Raw genomic sequence first — 21346 nt, 5'->3', positions numbered from 1 at the left:
TATGTGTGCTGTGGTCATGTCGTCATGTTCCTACACATTCTTCATACACATGCGTGTTTCAAAGCGGTAATCACTGTGAAATGTTCCTGCAGGGCATTTATTCAAGCCGAGCATAGCAGTTACTATATCCTGTATAAACTCTCTTTCTTCTCTGTTTGTTTAGCTTACTCTTTGCTTTTTACATCGCCGATATAAAAGTCATTCGAGAAATGTTGTTTATATTTCAAGGATACTATATCTCTACAAAGCTGCATTCTTCCATGCATGGAATATTGTTTCCACATCCAGGTTGGTGCAGCAAGCACTAGCCTTTCGGTTGCATTGCTGCAATGTTGCAGCTTTGTACTGGTTTTAGAAGTACTTTCATAAAATATGCTCCAATGAACTTTGTGCATCTGTATTCCTTCAACAAAAATACCTCAACCCAACATGACTCCCCATTCACTGTAGAGGTCCCTAGTTACCAGAAATTTTTTTTTTTACTCTTATAACTTCTTTCACTAAACTGCTTACCTTTGGAATTTTCTCTCTGAGTTGGGTATTAATCTTCTCTCTCTCTCTCTCTCTCTCTCTCTCTCTCTCTCTCTCTCTCTCTCTCTCTCTCATATATATATATATATATATATATATATATATATATATATATGACCCGTTGGGTCAGTATGTTATATTAGCTATGGAATTCATGCATGAGCGTGTGACACTTGTGATGTAAAGAAAATAGTTTTTTTTTGACATAACAGAAACATTTCTATGAAAGTATATTAAAATGAAAAATCACGGACGGATCACTAAAACATGAAAAAAAAAATCCTCCCTATTCGTGTAAAGTTACCTATTTGTTCGAATAATCGCTCAAAAATCGAAAATTAAACATGATTTTCCTACGAATCAAACGCCGATGAAAGTCATTTAGCAGCAAAAACGCACATGAACCTACTGATGAGAAATATAAGAATGAAAAACCCATATTGGAATCCTTCAACTAAGTTATAGAAACTTAAAATCTCGAAAAAAAAAAATAATTAATAAAACCTGAAGCAAAAAAATAAAACCTAAATAAATAAAATAAAATAAAACTAATATTGAAACGTATTAGTAAATGTGTCAACAAATTCACCGTTCTCACACAACTATTTTGTATCAAGAAATGTAAACAAAGAATAAAAAAAAGAAGGAAGGAAGGAAGGAAAATGGACGGATAGAGAGTAGTAGTAGTAGTAGTAGTAGTAGTAGTAGTAGTCTTGGCTTTACTACAATTGTTCTTATGTTTGTCAACGGGTTAAAGTTGTTTAGTTGTAAGAAAATCGCGACAGTATAGTTGTAATAAAGAATAGTTGCAAAACACCCTCACTTTTCCCATGTTAAATAATAATTTCAAAATAATAACGTTAATATTTCAGTGCACAGGTCAAAATCTGCAAAAGAAGCGACTTTGTTTATTTGTTTACATTGTTATGGGTTAATGTTTATGCGCGCATGTGCAACCGGATGTCGTAAACCGGAAAGTGGGTTACATCACTCGTTACAAGGTCATTTGAGTTTTATAATTATATAGATTAGGTTGGTGACAAAAACAATATCGTTTTATCACATATATTGCCTTTATATATGATTTCTGAATTAATTAATGATATATATATAGCCAGGTTATCATTTTGAAGCATTTTTTTCGCTCATCATATTATTTTCAATTTCTTCATTCATTTTTTGCAGACTTTTCGACAGCATGGACAAAATTCAAATCTGCAAGATTTTCTTATTTCAATTCAAGCTAGGCCGAAAAGCTGTCAAGACAGCTAGTGATATCAATGATGTGCTTAGCCCAGGTACCACTAACTAATGTGTGGTACAACAGTGGTTCAGGAAATTTCACAATGGTGATGAGAGCCTCGAAGATAAAGATAATCGTGGCTGGCCATTTTTGAGTTGATAACGAATATTTGAAAGTTTAAATTGAAACCAATTCTCGCAAAACCACACGAGAAGTTGTTGTTGAACTCAAGGTCGACCACTCAACAGTTGTTCATAATTTAAAGCAAATAGGGAAGTCAAAAAAGTTGGATAAATGGGTGCCGCATGAATTGAATGATAATAAAAAATTTGTCATTTTGAGGTGTCTTCTACACTCCTTTTGCACAACAAAAATGACCCATCTCTCGAGCAGATTGTGACGTGTGATGAGAAGTAGATCCCCTACGACAACCGGTGATGTTTAGCACAGTAGTTGGATGTCGGAGAAGCCCCACAGCACTTCCTGGAGCTGATAAATTGACGAAATGTACCAGAAGCTCCAATGTATGTGCCCGAGATTGGTCAATATGTAAGGACCAATTCTTCTTCATGACAATTCTTGCCCGCGTGTGGCTCTACTGACCCTGCAGAAGCTGAATGAATTGGGCTCAAGACTCTGCCTCCTCCACTATATTCACCGGGCGTCTCGCCCACCGATTATCATTTTTTCAAGCATTTCGACAACTTCCTGCATGAAAAATGCTTCAAAAGCTGAGATGATGCTGAATCGGCCTTCAATGACTTTGTCGTTTCCAGAACTCCAGAGTTCTATGCTAATGGGATAAATAAACTTGTTTTTTGTTGGCAAAAATGTGTCGATTCTAATGGTTCTTTTTTCGATTAATAAATTTATTATGAAAGGAGTCATGATCTTTTGAAGTTGAATGTCAAAAAACGATATTATTTTTGCACCATATATATATATATATATATATATATATATATATATATATATATATATATATATGAACAAATGGTTAATAAAACATGTTAAAAAACACCTTGAAAAAGAGTTAAAAACATATTTAATCTTAAAAAGGAAGCACAAGTGGTTAGTCCTTAATCCGCGGAGTTTCAAAGAAATACTCTCCTTCTCATCAGAGGGCAGGAATTAGCAAAATGCGGGATCGGATTTTGCATGTAAAAGTATTTAATGAAACCACAAGTAAGTCACAGATCTTACTTGGTTAAAAAAAGGGTGAGGTAAGGGAATAGGAAGTAAAAGAAAAAATAATAAAAAGATTTCACATGAATGGATAGTCCGGTGAAGGGTAAAAAATCCAAGAATGGTAAAATCCAAACACAGTCGAATTAAAAACTTCCAATCCAACAGGTAAATTCCAAAGGAATCGCATAACTTGAAGATGGTCCAAAATGATCCAAAAGGCAGAATTCCTTGGAAAAAATCACAAATGGAATGAGTTCAAAATCATTAAAAGAAAAGTTCAAATGTGCACAGAAAAAGCACTGGAGAGAATATTTAAAACACGTCTGCCAAGGCCAGAAGAATCAAGTAAATTAAGGTTAAAAAAAAAAAAAAAAAAAAAAAAAAAAAAACGGTGAAAGTTTAAATTTGAAAAAGCAAGATCAAAGTGACCCAGACAAAAAGTGCGAAAGTTAATAATTAGGTCAACTTAAATACGCACGTGAAAGTCCCAGAATGAAATTAAGAAACACGAGTCAGTGAAACAGGTAAATGGCTAAGTTTATGAAGAGTAAAAAAAGTGAATAAGTAAATAAAAAAATAAAACGATAAAAATAAAAAATAAATAAATAAAAATGAAAATAAAAAATTAAAAATTAAAAATTGAAAATTAAAAAAATTTTTTTAATCCTATATATACATATATACACACACATATACATATATATACATATATACATATATATATATACATATACATATATATATACATACATATACACATACATATACATACAGACACATAAATGCACACATACATATACATACATATACACACGCATATACATATATATACATATACATATATATACATATATATATATATAATTTATTTATACAAACATTGATGGCTACATATGTGCATACATGTTTCTGTAATCACCTGTATTGGGGAGATTACATCTTCATGCCAAGAATTATCATCGATATCAATGTTTGTATAAATAAATTAAATGTACCTGCTCTGTTTACTCATTGAGCACTGTTTGGTAGACACATGTTGTTTCATTCTAGGAAACTAAACTCTACTACCATAATATATATATATATATATATATATATATATATATATATATATATATATATATATATATATATTGTGTATTTATTAAAATAACCAATAACACATAAAAAGGGTTGCAAAATAAATATACAACAAATAAATGCTACCAAAGGCAAGCTAGGTTACCCTTCTATCTACCTGGATAATTTTTTGTTTGTTTTAACTTATTTCATAGTATTTTTACTTTAAAATAAAAGTAGTGTAAAACATGTTGAGTTAAGACGAAAAAAAATGGTCTTGTTAGAGCCATAGTCGAGCCTTGATAAACCCTTAAAAATTGAAACTACTGATGGAAACATATTCAATAAATGGCACCAATCAAATGTTCAACCAGTATTTTGTTTAATTTTTGGAGCGATTACCAATGCTTTTCCTCAATTCAAAGCCACTGGCCAAAACAACACTTGACACAATCTACCATTTTGCAGTTTAAATTCATTAAATCATTTTTTCTAAATAATTCGCATTTTTTCTTTACTGTTTGTCCTGCTTCAATCATTCACTCTCAATAATAGCAACGACCTACGGAGAGTTTAAAGATTTTAAATCTCCTTACTAATAACAACATAACATCTACCTACCGCTTGCACTTGGAGGGAGATGATTCCAGCACAACCACCCACCATCACCCAAGCAGACATGGCAATAACAGGGCAACATGTCAACCCGAAATCTCTCACAATGCCAGCACCCTCAAACCTGACAATTGGTGGAGAAGTGCTCACCTTTGCCGTATGACTGACACGCGCTTGAGGTAACCCTTACTGGGCATACTTTGCTCCCTCCTTTCTGTCGGGATGGTTCATGAATGCTTTCCCAGCCTCCCCAACTGGTCCATGGTGGCTTGTTCCTCTGGCAGTGATGGGCGAAGTGACCCAACTCGCCACATGTCTAACATTGAAGGATTAGGGCTTGATGGTTTACTCAGACTTGGGCTTGATGGCTAACCCGACCATCTTACCAATGGTTCGATTCCAACCTCAAGGGCTTTCTTTTCTGCTGGTCGACAATGCCTCGCCTGGTGTCCCTTATAATGGTATGCAAGGCACAGCAGTATCAACCTCCTCGGCTGCTCAATCATCCCAAGGTCAACCCTGGATCTGGACATTCCCCTGTTTAGCTCGTCACTTGCGATGGTCCTTTGTTCCGGGGATCTTTTTATACAATCACACACACCCATGAAAACTTCTTGGTCAAGTTCAGGGCTTCCCTCAGTTCCCTCGTTCTCCTTTCTAGAACCTCTGCTCCTATATTGTGGTTGGCAATGATCTAGCACATCTCTGTCAGCAGCCCTTGGATTATACCATTCCCCTGAACTAATTCCTCCAGAAACACATTCCTCGCTAAGCTCATGAGTCTCTATCGCAACAGCACTTTGTTCCTCTGTATCAATTTCTTCCCCCATCTCTAGCTCTGACAATACCACTGAATCAGCCACACTAAGCCATTCTGTAGACATTCTCTCTTTTTCCTTCCTTCGCAATTATGCACTTTTTCCATGCTCTTTCTCAACCTTACACAACCAAGTAAGTGCAATAATGACCACCAAAAACTGACAATTCAATGAAAGAAAAGTCAAACAAAAAGAGCCACTGATAAGTTCCTCTGATGAAGTGTTTGGTGTGTTTTCCTTGCGTCGACAGCTCTTCGTTCTCTGTAAAAATATCAGTTTCAAATCCTGTTGTGACAATCGCAGGGTTGAAATCCTGGTCACAGCACCAATATAATGCTGCTTGGTCATAACATGTCCTTATTTGTCACTCCAAAAAGTAACAGGTCCATGATCTTAAACAGACAGCCAACCGTGCAACGTTACAAGTAAAAAAAAAGGAAGAAAGAAATGTTCTAGTTGTTCCCGAACCTCCAAACCATGAAAATGCGATAGGTTCACTTACTGTATGGACTTGCCAACTTCAAACAGAAAAGAAAGTTTGCTCAACAGGTTGATATCTAGCCAATCAGAAGGAATTAATAGTAAGAGGAGAAAAAGGAACAAAACAAAGCAAACAAAAGCCACACTCGCTATAACAAAGGACATAAGCTGTGATTTAAATTTCAAACAGATGTATTTAAAAGCAATAGCAATAGTTCATATCAGTATATAATTCAAATGATAAAGAAATAGGTGAAAGTAAAAAACAATAGTAAAAAAACAATGTTATTGGCAACAAACTTCAATGACGTTTTTTTTTTTCTCCTTTTATTTTTCCATTTCTCTCTAAGTTAAGTTCCCTTTCATTTTTTTTTTTTTTTTCAAATGTCTTGCCATTTTGAATCAGCAGGACGTTCCTTCGTCCGATTTTTCTTTTATTCCAAGAGGTTTTATGGATCACTCTGATAGAATTCCAACAGAAACTGCTGATGGGACTGATTTCTTAGAACTAACTCTCTGACTTGGTCAAGTTGACAGACTGAATGACTAAAAACAGCTTTTCACTATTATTTATCGATGATCGTTTTTATAACCACAAATAATAATAACCAACCAATCAGAAGCTTCCAAATTTACTATAAAAATTGTTGAATTTTGGATTCAATCAGTTTGTCACAAATCTGCATTTGATTCTTTGCCACCATCTTTGTTACTAGGAATTACTTAATATTCAAGATCGAAATTGCATTTGATTCTTAACCGCCATCTTTGTTACTAGGAATTAGTCAACACTTGATTCTTCGCCGATTTGATTTACTGCCGCCATCTTTGTTCAACGTAATGTCTCAACACTTAACAATAATGATTTAAAAATAATTTTTCGATCAGAATCTCCAACCCGACTAACCCAACGGTTACCAAAGTCAAATATTATCTTATCACTGCAGGTTAAATGTTTAACTCTTAGTGTTGGCATTTTCTTTTTGTTCTTAATCAAAATGGCATTCCGCTTCTTTTGCGCTGAAACAAATTTTTAATAATAATTTTAAAATAATTGTCAATCGGAATTTCTTTATTGCACGGGCATCTTTAATAACATTTGAAAACAAATATCCAAATAACCGATTGTCCGTGTCAGTGCGTTCAATTCCAGCAAGTCAAAATCGTAAACTAACTTTTCAATCTTTAATCTAAACAACTATTATTTGCAATTCTTACTGGTCAGTGAGTTCAATTCTATTATGTAATCCCCAAACACATACATCAATCGAAACTCCAAAGCAAATCAACACCTTCTCTCTTGCTTGGAAATATCTTTAACCAAACAATTATTATTTGTCATTTTTACACAGGTATTAAATCTTTATTATCCAGCCAAACGCACACACATATACCAGCCCTGATATTTACTAGTTGACATATCGCTAATGTAATCAGAGCCCATAAGTATATGTTAATTAACTTGGCTGAATCTCCCGAGACTAGTTTCACCAAGGAGACACTGGGGTTTCGCTCAACTATGGCTCTAATGAGACAACCATTTTTTTTTCGTTATAACTTGACAAGCTTACACTACTTTTATTTTATAGTAGTAAAAAAACACTTTAAAATAAGTGAAAACACCAAAACTTTATCCAGGTAGGTTGAAGAGTAATCTCAAGTTTTCATAAACGAGTGGTTAGTCGTCAATAATGTACTTGAATGGTCGCTTTTTGTGGAACAAAATAAATTCTAGTACAAATGGCTAAAAATGTTCGTTTGAGAGTTTTTTCTTTTACACTTTATCCTTGCTCTCCATTGCATTAGAACTCTCTTACTCAGGACTATATATAGATATATATGTAGATATATATGGTCTTGGAAGTTATTTAACTTTTAAAACTATATAAAAAAATTTATTTAATTTTTATATTTTTTTATCATTCATTAGAAAACTATTTACTCAATAAGTCATTTAATCACCTGCAATCAGTGCATCAACTTGCTCTCTCGAAATCACTATAGTACTAATGTTAATTTAAGGGATCATCGGTTGTTTACCATGAAAAATTGTTTCGGGAATTTATATATATATATATATTGTTCTGGAACTCGCGGCAATTATTCCTCAGAATCTTGCTTTCAGGTACCTACAATACCATCCAGCAGTCAAACTTCAGAAAGCGTGCGTTGGGCAGACAGATAAACTCAAATTAACATAACGAAAACAACTATTACGTTGAAAACGCTTTATTAATTAGGTAAAAAAATCTGAAACAAAAACAAAAAAAATAGTTAAAAGGAGAAAACATAATTAAACAAAAGGAAATAATACATGAAAATAATGTTTTGGACCGGCTTCCAAATTAACAGATTCTGGGATATCTTATCTTTTTCAATCAACTGTTAGGTGAAAGTCTGTAACAGTTAGAAAAGTGTCTTTTCTCCATTAAATTGTTAGGTGAAAGTATGAGGCCGTTGGAAGGTGTCTTTTTTCTTTTTTATTAAATTGTTAGGCGAAAGTATGGAGCGGTTAGAAAATGTCCTTTCTTTTTTTTATTAAATCATTAGGTGAAAGTATGGAGCAGTTAGAAAATGTCTTTTCTTTTTTTTATTAAATCGTTAGGTGAAAGTATGGAGCGGTTAGAAAATGTCTTTTCTTTTTTTAATTAAATCGTTAGGTGAAAGTATGAAGCAGTTAGAAAATGTCTTTTCTTTTTTTTATTAAATCGTTAGGTGAAAGTATGGAGCGGTTAGAAAATGTCTTTTTTATTAAATCGTTGGGTGAACGTATGGAACAGTTATGTCTCTTTTTCTACGAAGGTTGCTATTCTAGTACGGCGCATAAACTACACAAGCGCCCACGAAATAAAAGATAGAAATAGAAGTCTGAGAAAAGATATAAGTTCTGTGCAAGTGAAGAAGGAGAGAATAAATTAGAATCTCTACAAATTGAATATAGAAGTCACACACTAGATTAATTAAACAGAAATAGGGTTTCAAGTTCTTCATAAAAGGAATAGGCAGGTAAAGGAATAATGGGATGTTCTGAACGTATCTCATGGCTTAGAACGGGGAAAGCCCAGTTCATGGAGTCGAGTAAAGTCCGTGCGTATCGTTTCAAATTCCGCGGTTAAAAAGGAGGAAGGACAGAATCACAAAACGAGACTAGGATGAGATTCGCCATTTCCGGTAGAAATTAGCCTTTCACGTGCACAACACGTGGACGACTTTCGAATTACAACAGTTAACTTTCTAATATGGGTAAAAAAAAAATCCCTATTTTTTAATTTATATATATATATATATATATATATATATATATATATATATATATATATATATATATATATATATTGTACTTTAACCTTACAATTGAATAAAAAAACATATAAAACTTTAATTAAACTTGGAAATACGATTTAAAAAATAGCGCGGTCCGGTAAGTGCACTAGCGGGTTTGTATTACTGTACACATAGATTCAAAAAAGTTGTCAAAAAACAAATATATAACAAATAAATGTTATCAAAAGCAAGATAAGTTACTTTTCTACCAAACTGGATATATTTTTCATGTTTTTATTCAATGTAACATGTTTATTCAGCTCGAAAAACATACAGTGTTTACCGATGTATTGGAAAATTCAAGATGGCGTCTGATTCTCTCTTTAACACGGTAAGTTTGGGAAAAGGTGTTATAAATAAAAACCCAGATAAAATACTGTTAAAAACTCGCTCAATATATGTTACCGTGACATAGGTTGACATATATTCGGCGGGTGGTACTGGTCGCGATTAGAGTTCCCTGCCAAACACCCTAAAAAAACACTGACTTCTCCCTACGCATGAGCAAAGGACATGTTTTAGTTGCCATAGTAACTAAACGATCATGAATTTTTATCGACTTTGTTTTACTGTTTATGAATATTGAAATAAAAGACATTACTACACATTTATTAATAATATCTCACTTTTAAGCACTTTTATCGACTTTTTTTTTTACTGTTTTACTGTTTATGTGTCACTTTTATCGACTTTTTCTTTTCTTTTTTAATATGAAGAATTACTCCACCCTCGAAAATTCCTTTACAATTACCACTCTTATAGGTTTTCGGGGTCGCCGAAAACGAAAATAACGTTTATAATTAAGGCAAACGAGTAGTTTCCAAGATATGAAGAAATGTTAGTTTAAAAAAGTGGAGGATCACTTTTCCATAATAATTTAACGTAAGATGATCACCCACTTTGTGGCCACGATATTTTTTTTGAGGAGGACTTTCTTTTTACCCTTGGAAAATCCTTTAAAATTACCTGTTTAAATTGCAAAATGCAAAAGAAATCAAACAAAAAAACTTTTTTGACAAGAAATACGCAGAAAAATTTTTTTAAAATAGCATCCATTTTTTTCTATCGAATTCATTTGCTGTTTTTATTGAAAACTATTTTCTCCCGGAGTTTTCATAAAATATTCCATTTTCGTATAAAACAAAAAAAATTTTTTGTAGATTTCGGTGTGCTAAAAACGAATCTGTAAACCGTTTCCGTTGTAAAAAAAATAGTTTTTATGATATGAAGAAATTACTTTTTCAAAAAGTAGGCGATCACTTTTCCATGTAAATTTAACTTAAAATAAGCACCCACTTTCTAGCCAGCTGAGAGAGGGTGGGACTTTTCCCATGTTTATTGGCTAAACAGCTTTCGCTTATGCTCGCGCGTAGCATAAACGAAGGCTACGGCTGTGAAATGGAAAATGGTCCCAGAGTTCAGGGGTTATTACCATGCAAAATAAATCAAACAAAAACCTTTTTAGCCAAGAAACACACAGAAAAATGCCCCTCTCTCAGGTGGTCAGAAAGGGGGTGCTCATTCTAAGTTAAATTTACATTGAAAAATGATCACCCACTTTTCGAAAAAGTAATTTCTTCATATCATGAAAACTTTCTTTTTGCGACGGAAACGGTTTGCAGATTCGTTTTTAGTACCCCGAAATCTACAATAAAATATTTCGTTATATACGAACATGAGACGGGCCTTAAAGTAAAATAATACCGGATTTTTGGAGCAGATTTGTCATTTAGTTGTACAAATATCCTCAAACCAGGTAATCACTAAAAGGGACTCTTAAAAGTCGTCACCTGTATCGAGCAAAAGTTTAAAACCACTGATTATATGTCAGCCTACGTCACAGTAACATATATTGAGTGAGTTCCTAACAGTATTTTGTATAGTTTTTTAGTTTAAACTCATTTTCCCAAAATATCCCCAAACTTAATGTGTCTGATACAGTCTGCCACCATTTGTATTTTTCAAATATACCGATAAACACTGCATGTTTTTGAACCGATTAAACATTATACATTACATAAAAACACTACAATCTTATCCAGTTAGGTAGAACATTTACTTTTCTTGCCTTTGATAACATTTATTTGTTATATATTTATTTTTTGACAACTTCTTTGTATCTGTGTTTAGTAATACAAACCCTTTTCATTAAATGTAACGTTTAGTCGGCTCGAAATTTGATCACTGTCTGTCTGACGTAATGAACATTTAAATTAAAATGTTTAAAATTCAACGCTATTTCACACGGTTAATGGTAGCCGAATGGATACGGCCTCCGCTAATCGAGCCAGAGATGTCTCGTGTCGCGGGGTTCGAATCGTTCGACTGGTAGTAATCGTGACACCCTGCACTGAAGAATCCCGAAAGGATGAAACACTAGTGTCTGTAGGTATTTAATTATTATAGTAAAAAAATAATTATATATATATATATATATATACTAGCAAAAGTACCCGTCGTTGACTGGGTTCAAAAACAGCCTACAGAAAATGGACTCTGATTTATGAAAGTATGATAGGTTATGAAAAGGAAGGGTTGTAAAGAGATAGCTCCAAATTCGGGGGTATCAAAACCAAAGCAAAATATGATGAAAGTAAAAATAAAATAGATAAACTCCATAATTTATTATACCATACCGGTTCACACTGAAACACTTATCACAATATTCTGTGGATCTATATTAAAAAACCTTGTTAAACTTTATGACATATTTTCATTCAGGTGCGAACGAAAACCCCATAATTTTATTATACCATATTTCTTCAAACTGAAACATAATTATCAAAGTATACTTACGCAGATAGATATGAAAAGTCTTTATTAAAGTTTGTGCCTATTTCCATTATCGATAGAAGGATCTGACCATTTTTCCAGCAGCTTTGACAACAGATTTGATGTACGTGCTCCATTTCAGATCAGGAGTAAAGGTCAAGCCCAGAAGCTTGTCAAAACATGAGGCCTCCCCAAGACGAGAACGATTCATATCAATTGATGCCAGATGGGGATCAGAGCGTTGATGATGTAAAGATAGAAGCTTGGTTTTAGATGCTCTAAAAGTAACTAGCCACTTTTTTTTTTTTAACATGGAGTTCACCACTTATCAAGGCCCAATGGCCACTCAGGGATAAGGGTTATTGTGTGTACAGTAATCAATGGAATAGTGTAGCAATAGTATTGGAGAATTGATAAGGTGTCATTACTTAAGGGGGCAGTTCATCAGGAATTTGTTTGTGTTGGACTTGAAGACATCCAGGTTGAAGTCGGGAGGGAAACAGACAAGTGGAACAGAGTTCCACAGGCGTGCAATTCTAAGAAAGAAGCTTTGTTCATGGGATCTACGTTTTAATTTAGGCACAGATAAGGAGTGGGGAAAATTATTGACGGTGGTTTCAGCTAGTCGGGTGTTTTTTGAAAAAGATTGGCGAGGAGGGACCAGAGAATGGAGCTCAGACGAGCACTTGCCATGGAAATAACGATAGAACAAAGACACGCTCACTATATCTCTTCTGTGGGAAAGAGGTTGCAGGTAAGAGAAAAGGGCATCCCCCACCAAGCAACAAAGTCTATTTTGTACTCTGACAAGGCAGGATAGGCTGTTTTTAGCAGCTCCTGCCCAGATGTGGCAGCAGTACTTGGCTTTTATATAGATAGAGAACTCCATAAGCAGTGTGATATCTTCTGGAGCGGTAGAAGGATCCCACCATTTTCCCAGCGACCTTGGCCACAGACTTGATGTATGTGTTCCATTTCAGATCAGGAGTAACGGTCAAACCCAGAAGCTTATCAAAACATGGAGCCTTCCCTAGACGAGAGCCATCCATTTCAATTGATGCTAGATGGGGATCAGAGTGTTTATGATGTAGAGATAGGAGCTTGGTCTTAGATGCATTAACGGTAACCAGCCACCTCTTTCCCCACTGTACCATGCGCTCAGTTTCAGAGGAGAGAGAATCAGAGAGAACATCATCATTTACGGCCTTTGATGCGTTGCCATAGACAGTCGTGTCATCAGCATAGATGTCAACGAAAGATTTTAGTATGTGTTTTGGGAGATCATTGATGTAGATCAGGAAGAGAGTTTGGCCCATTATGGACCCCTGAGGGACTCCAGCATTAATACTGTGGGCCTCTGATTTCTGCCCATCAACTACTACTCTTATGAGCCTATCAGAGAGAAATGATTTAATGATAAAGAAAACATTTCCAGTTATACCATAGCTAGAAATCTTGTGTAGTAGGCCTTTATGCCAAACCTTATCGAAGGCCTTTGATATGTCAAGAGCAATTGTCCTAGAAATGAAGCATTTGTCCAGAGATTCACTAATCCTATGAGATATAACCGTTAGCACATCTGCTGTAGATCTAGCAGAACGGAAACCATATTGCATGTCACTAAGAAGGTTATTTCTGCTGAGGTGTTTGACTACTTCTCTATTTATTGTGGATTCCAGCAACTTACTCATGACACACAGGAGACTTATTGGTCTGTACTGGGAGGGAGATGACTTATCACCTGAATTCTTAAATACAGGGCATACTGATGAGGTTTTCCTGGGTGTTGGAAAGCACTTTTCCTTAAGGCAATGCTTAAACAGTTTCGTAAGTATGGGGCAAGTTCTGGTTGTAATTTTTTTAACACTATAATTGGAATACCATCAGGACTAGTTATTTTACTGGAGTCATGGTTCTTGATTAGCTTGGCGACATCATGCACAGATATTTGTATGTTGCATAGCGTGTTGTCTGTTATAGGAGGGAATACGGAGAGTTGATGGCCTTCGTCGCACAGGGTAGAATTTGCCACAAGGTTTTTGGCAAATAGTTTGGCCTTGTCGGATGCTGTTGAGATGACCTCTGGTCCATTGATAATGGTTGGGATAGAATGCACGTTTCTGTTCAGGATCCTATTTGCTATTTGCCAGAACTGGTGGGAACCAAGCCACTGCTCAGCTACTTTGGATTTAACGGATTGAGCATATAGTTCTCTTGCATTTTTTATTACTCTTTTACAGTGGTTGCTGGCAGTCCTGAAAGCAGCTTTAGTTTCAGTGCATCTATTATGTTGGTAGCTATGGAAAAACTGATTTCTGTGTGTGATGGCAGCAGCACATTTAGGGGAGAACCATGGCTGGTTGTTAGGTTTTTGTTGGAATTTTTTGGATGGTATGAATTGGTCTATGCCTACAAGTAACCATTCGGTCAGGTCTGATACTATAGAGGACACATCCTTTTTACACATGGAATGGAGAGATAGATCAGATATGAATGTACGGAAGCTATCCCAGTCCGCCATAGAGTATAGATATACAGTACGGTGGAGAGGTATGTCTGTAGATTTATTATATTTCATTTTTATCTTAACTGATACGACGCAGTGGTCGGAGGATCCCAGAGGAGATAGAACGGAACATGAGCATAGCTCAGGGGAAGTGGATAGAAAAAGGTCTAGAAGGCTTGCGTACTGACCGGTAGTACCGGGCACATGGGTGGGCTTGCAAACAATCTGAGTGAGGTCATAGGCAATGGCAAAATCATGACAGAACCTCCCCTCATCATAAGTCTTATTTGAGTGGGTTAGCCATTCCACATTACGGATATTGAAGTCGCCGCAAATGTGAATGTTAGCAGAGGGATGAGCAGACAGGATGTGGTCAATTTTCTCTGATATACTCTTAAAGACAGTAACTCCGCTGTTGTGGGAGCGATAGAGGGCAAATATAAATGCAGTGGTGTAAGCAAATGCAACCCGGAAGCACATATAAGGTAAATTAGGGTCTTCTCTGGAGATATCCCTGCCACACGGGAAGCCATCTTTAATGTAGGCACATATTCCATGCCCGTAGCGATTTTTGGGGTCAGATTTAGATGTTAAGTTAGAGTATCCTTTAATTATGAACTCATCTAGGGAGGTGGTGGGCCCTATTCCAGTTTCGCTTAGAAAGAATATGTCAGGTTTTGTCTCCTGTAATTGGGTTTCAACCTCTGGAAGGTTAGAATGTAGACCCCTGATGTTGGAGAAGGAAACATGTTAGTAGGGGTCTACGTAGGAGGATTGGGTTCTAGGTTTATTCATGTTTTCTTTTTTGAGATATTTCATGTTGAGCATTTTGGGATTTGTGGAACAGGTCAGCATACTTGGTTAGAGCAGAACAGAGAGGGAAAGTAAGAGAGGAAAGACGGGGAAATTTTTTTTTTTTTTTGTAGCACATGATAAGGTAAAGCCGTAACAATTACCCACTACTGCATGGTCCAGAATCCATTAACCAAATGGCAATACAGTAGCCCCAGTACTTTGCACCTGCTGATAGGACAGCCTCCTTAGTGGTTATTCCAAGGTTTGGGTCCCTGACTATCAGGTGGTTAACGTCAGCCCAGATGAAAACGTTTACCTCCACCACAAGAATAGACATAGAGACAGAAAATTTCTGACATCTCAGACTACTGTTCACGAAGTACTACCGACCTGGGAAGCAGCTTTTTCTTCACCCTTTGTCAGAAACATCACCCATTAGAAATGAGGACTGAGGGACAAAAAAAGGAGAAGCAAGAGTTACTGGAGCTGCCGATAACACATCCACTGCATTATCTATTCTCCATTAAAAAAAAAAAATGGTAAGAAGCACTTATTTATATCTACTTAGTATAAGTCCTTTGCCCATTCCCAGTTTAGAATAGAATTTGAAGATAGTATCCCCTCCCATATTAATCAGTGGAAGTTTTTTTGCTTTAGGTACCTCGTGATAGATCCTTCGAGATTCACCTTATAATTACCTTCCAATAATGCAACTTGTGAAGTCGGCTTATGTTTTTAGATTGGGAGGATCTTATTTAAAGACTGGTTTAGGGTAATACCAGGCATATTTAACAAAAAAAAGTTTAAAAAACGAGTAATAAAACATGATAAGTAATGTTAAGGTGTTTCAATTTTTAGTAAGACTGCAATAAGAGAACAAAGATAAATAAATAAAAAAAAAAATATATATATATATATATATATATATATATATATATATATATATATATATATATATATATATATATATATTGATACACAAATATTGGCAAAATTAAGACAAAATACATTTCAACAGTTATGGATAAAGATTTTAACTTAGCTCAGAAGGCACCGACCCTTTCTTCCAAAGTCATCTCAAAAACTGACTAGTAGCTAGTAGACCTGGGTTGTTCTGGTACTTAAAAGATACTCCTTTCCCCATTGTACCAAGTGCTCAAGAGAGAGAGAATTGGAGAGAATTCGGTCGTTTACGGCCTTAAATGTGCTGCCATAAATGTTAGTGTCATCAGCATAAATGTCTATGAATGATGTGAGAATGTGATTTGGAAGATCATTAATGTAGATCAGGAAAAGAGTGACTCCAGCATTAATACTGTGAGCTTCTGATTTCTGCTCATCAACTACTACTCTTCAGAGAGAAATGATTTAATAATTGAGAAGACATTTCTACCTATACCATAGCTGGAGATCTTGTGAAGTAAACCTTTATGCCATACCCTATCAAAGGCTTTTGATATGTCAAGAGTAATTGCCCTGGAAAGGTTGCCTTCATCGAGAGATTCACTAATCCTATAAGATATAACTGTAAGCACATCTGCTGTAGATCTAGCAGAACGGAAACCATATTATGTGTCATAAGAAGGTTATTTTTACTGAGATGGTTGATTTATTTAACACAGATTCCAGCAACTTACTCATGACACACAGGAGACTTATTGGCTTGTACTGAGAGGGAGATGACTGATCGCCTAAATTCTTAAATACAGGGCAAACTGATGAGATTTTCCAGGGTGATGGGAAGCAATTTTCCTTAAGAACGTTTAAACAGTTTTGTAAATATGGGCGCTAGTTCTGGTTGAAGTTTTTGGAGTACTACAATTGGAATAGTGTCAGGGCCGGTTGCTTTACTGGAATCAAGTTTTTGATTAGCTTGGCAACATCAAGTACAGATATTTCTATATCACATAGCGTGTTTTCTGATACAGGAGGAAATATTGGGGGTTGGCGGCCTTGGTCGCAAAGGGTAGAATTAGCTGCAAAGTTCTTGGCAAAGAGTTTAGCTTTGTCTGATGCTGACGAGGTTACCTCAGGTGCATTGATGATAGCTGGGATAGAGCACACGTTTCTGTTCAGGATTCTGTTTGCTATTTGCCAAAATTGGTGGGAACCAAGTCGCTGCTCATCTGCTTTGGACTTGACGGACTGAGCATACAACTCTCTTGCGTTGCTGGCAGTTCTGAAAACAGCTTTAGTCTCAGTACATCTATTATGTTCGAAGCAATGCAAAAAGTGATTTCTGTGCACAATGGCAGCAGCACATTCTGGAGGTAACCACGGTTGGCTGTTAGGTTTTTGCTGGAATTTTTTCAAGGGTATGAAACGGTCAATACCTATAATTAACCATTCTGTCAGGTCTGACACTATAGAGGACACATCCTTTTTAAACATGGAATGCAGAGGTCGATCTGATATAAATGTATGGAAGCTATCCCAGTCTACCATAGTATCAATATACTGTACGATGGACAGGTACATCTGAAAACTTTTTACATTTCATTTTTATCTTAATTGATACAACAGAGTGGTCGGAAGATCCAAGTGGAGACAGAATGGAGACTGAACATAGTTCAGGGAAAGTTGTGAGAAAAAGGTCTAGGAGACTTGCATACTGGAAGCTTAGATGACAGTTCAGAACCTTTCAGGTTGGCGACTCTCTTTTGAACCCTCTCCAGGAGCGAGAGACTAGCAGCAGATTAACCAGCCAAAATGTGATAACAATGCCTCACTTATGGGCGATCGGTGGCTTTATAGAGTTACAGGATACTTTCAAGTGTAAGTAGATTTCTGAAATTACATATTTTATGCACCACCCAACAAGCGCATCGGAATGATGACCTCAGTGAGCTTCACCCCACTCAGCTGACATATCAGTTCAGCTTTCTCAAACTACTCCACTATTGACGGTCCGGATTCACTGCCATCAAATGCTGGTATGAGCTTTGGGTCGAAAGTCATTATGGCCGAAATAGCTATTTGCTTCACGAGGGAAGTGTAATGCCTCATTCGAGGAGGTGACCAGGACTCTTATTTCACTGGATCTCGGCACGTGGTCATCTAGGCTCCTCGGAGGTTGTTACATAATCTGGTATGCTGAAAGCAAATATCAAAGCGGCAGGCTGGAAGAAAGACAACGATTGTATCTACAAAAGCTTAATTCTCATAAAATTATGTACAAATGTTTTTACAATTCTCATTCAGATTTTTTAAGTTCTTTTCAAATTCTCAACTCTCTTCACAGACAGTGACTAACGCATGGATGAGGTGGGGAGGGGTCACGTCTCTTCTCTACTCTGATTTGAACTCTGTTCGACTCAACTCTTCTCTTTAATTTTCGCACGACAGTCGTATTTATAGTAAGGTAAGTGAATGGGGTAGTAGCCAATAAGATTTCGCCACGAATTTCCACGAAATCCTAAGCCCCAGGGTTTTGCGTGGGTACAATTCCCACACTGAAATCTAAGGATGATTTTCAAGGACAGATGTCAATTCTGACCTCCAACCCTGGGTTCATCTAAGGCCAGACAAGGTTCTAAGTGAAATTTCCTGTCGTCAACTTTTAGCCGTAAAAATACATTTCTCTGATTTTCAAACAATATCTATTTTGACATGAAATAAAATATGTATATTTATCTTCTCTATTTTAAATACTTGGGTTATCTGGCATCACTCGGGAATACAAAGCTAGCTCAGCGTAGTTCTAACACTTCTTAATGGGGGATTATGTTACAGAAGAGAGAACGCGAAAAAAAATAAAAATGTATATCTATTTACAGGTTGCAGCATGGTCCTGAACAAGTTCATCCACGCAATCCCAAACACCTCCGACGATTTGGCATGACATAATCCCAAATGATACTATCGACTCGACATGATCCCAACAACACCATTGAATTAACACACCATGATCCCGAACAACACCATTGATCAACATAACTCAATCCGTACAATACCATTGAATTGACACACCACGATCACAACAACAGAGACAACAGAGAAATCTTTTTCCACAGCCCCCGAATGACATATCAAATTTTTTTCTAGCCATTAGGTGAAACTCAATCGTCGCTGTGAGTAGGATGGATCTAACTCACTGGTAGACTTTTGATTTGCAATCTAAAGGTCCCGGGTTTGTTTTTCGCTGCAGGTAGGCCCGACTCGTACACTGGCACACACTTCTTGTGCACTTCCACGCATGCTCGTCACAGTCACAAGGCTAAAATGTTGGTCGCCATTAAAAATGTAATCTACAATTTCGTTCCGACTTATGTCCCCTGTGTATGAACTCTTTACTGTCTACTTTATAACATCTTAGAAAAATACAATTTTACCTTATTTTCTGTAAAAATTACTTTTAACTATAAATTCACCTAATCGATGAATTTTCGTAATTTTGGGGTATATTACTATTTTCGACATGACAATGTAATACCGGTTTTTGCTTAGATTGACATATTTTAATAAATTGATCTGTGGACTCTACTTTACCAAGCACCAGAATTTGTTTATTATTTAAATAAATATTGCAATTTATTTTGAAAAATATTTTCATTAATAATTAATTTCGTACTTTATCATTTTTCGTAATTTTTGGATATTTTAAGTACTACTGTTGACATACCGGTTCCCGCTGGATCACAGAAATTAACGTTAAACCTGGTCAGTACTAAATGGCCCATTTAGTAAATGGGTGATCATTTGGGGCTCCCCCCCAGGTGCTGTAGGTGCTCTCTGCTTATCTCGGAATTGTTTCCAGTCGTCCTGGACTTCTCCCTGCTACTGAACTCAAACAGTGCCGATTCAAGAGAGGTGTGGTTAGCTATTGCTCAACCCTTGCCTCGCAATGTAATGCGCAACTGGACGGAGGCATCGAATTAAGTATTAGTGGTTTTAATTGAAATCCAATATTTCTATTTTCGTTTTTATTCCGAACCAACACCAATGTTTGTGTAAAAAGTCCTTTTTAATCTGATTTATCTCCCTTGGTTCATTAAACTTTTCTTTTAGTTGTCAAGTGAAAACGTGTAAAAAAAAAAAAAAAAAACAACTTCGTCGATCCTCCAGCACGAATAGTTATGTGCAAAACGAATAATCAAAGCGGTAAAACTTTAAAATATTTTTAAAAAATTAATTTTGCCATCATTTAAAGAATCAGATTTTCAGTTAGCTTTTCCCATTCAACAATTTCAGATTGGGTGCATTTTTTTGGGGTTTTTTTTTAGTGGTTTTTAACTTACATTTTAAGGCGTCTACATAACATTTCTCTTAACCATGTAGTATATATATATATATATATATATATATATATATATATATATATATATATATATCGATTAATGTAAAATCGATTAATGTAAAATATGTTGAATAAATTCCTACAAAATATTTTAAATTAAAAGCAATGTGGCGGTACAATGCAGAAGTAACGGAAATTAAAAATAAAAATCTTTTACCGCTCTATTTCTTTCGATTTCCGCCATTTTCTTTTGTCAGCTTTCCTTTATTTTTTCGTCGATATTTTTTCCGGTTGGTATTTTTTTACGACCTGCCCCAGCGTAGCATAAACACCGCCAACCTCCCCATGTTAAGAACGGCTTCCGAGGTTGGGGTATTATTATACAAACACCGTGACAGCGTTAGGGTTAGGATTAGGGTTAGGTTTAGGGTTAGGGTTTAGGTTTAGGGTTAGGTTTAGGGTTAGGGGTAGGGTTAATTCGCTGTCACGGTGTTTGTATAGTTTTACCGAGGTTGGGGATGTTTATTCCGAAAGCCGTTCTTAACATGTGGAGGTTGGATTGTTTATAATTCGCCGGGGTGGTGCCCAGAAAACTCGTCCCGGGAAAACTCGTCTCCGGAAAACTCGTCTCGGGAAAACTCGTCCCCTTTCGCTAGGTAGGAAAACTGGTCCCTTATTGAATAAATATCGATTGAAAACACATTTTATGATCGTTCTTGAAGGAGATATTGTTTTTTAAAATAGACTATAGCCCCCCCCCCATAATATTTTTTAAAAAT

General features: G+C 35.9%; 1 long non-coding RNA gene across 1 annotated transcript; it reads right to left on the bottom strand.

Annotated features, from left to right (window-relative positions):
- Window positions 1-2802: 2802 nt before the first annotated feature.
- On the bottom strand, window positions 2803-20932 carry LOC145242463 (uncharacterized). The gene is made up of 2 exons (XR_013862741.1): window positions 20785-20932; window positions 2803-3189 (listed from the first exon to the last, which is right to left on the bottom strand). It is a non-coding gene; the product is annotated as an uncharacterized LOC145242463 (long non-coding RNA).
- Between the last annotated feature and the right edge of the window lie 414 nt (window positions 20933-21346).

Source organism: Euprymna scolopes, chromosome 21 (assembly GCF_053919585.1).
Source record: "Euprymna scolopes isolate OS-2025 chromosome 21, ASM5391958v1, whole genome shotgun sequence".
In the NCBI taxonomy this organism is placed as follows: domain Eukaryota; kingdom Metazoa; phylum Mollusca; class Cephalopoda; order Sepiida; family Sepiolidae; genus Euprymna; species Euprymna scolopes.
The sequence above is the reverse complement of the archived record's forward strand: the minus strand, read 5'-3'. Positions and strand labels throughout refer to the sequence as shown.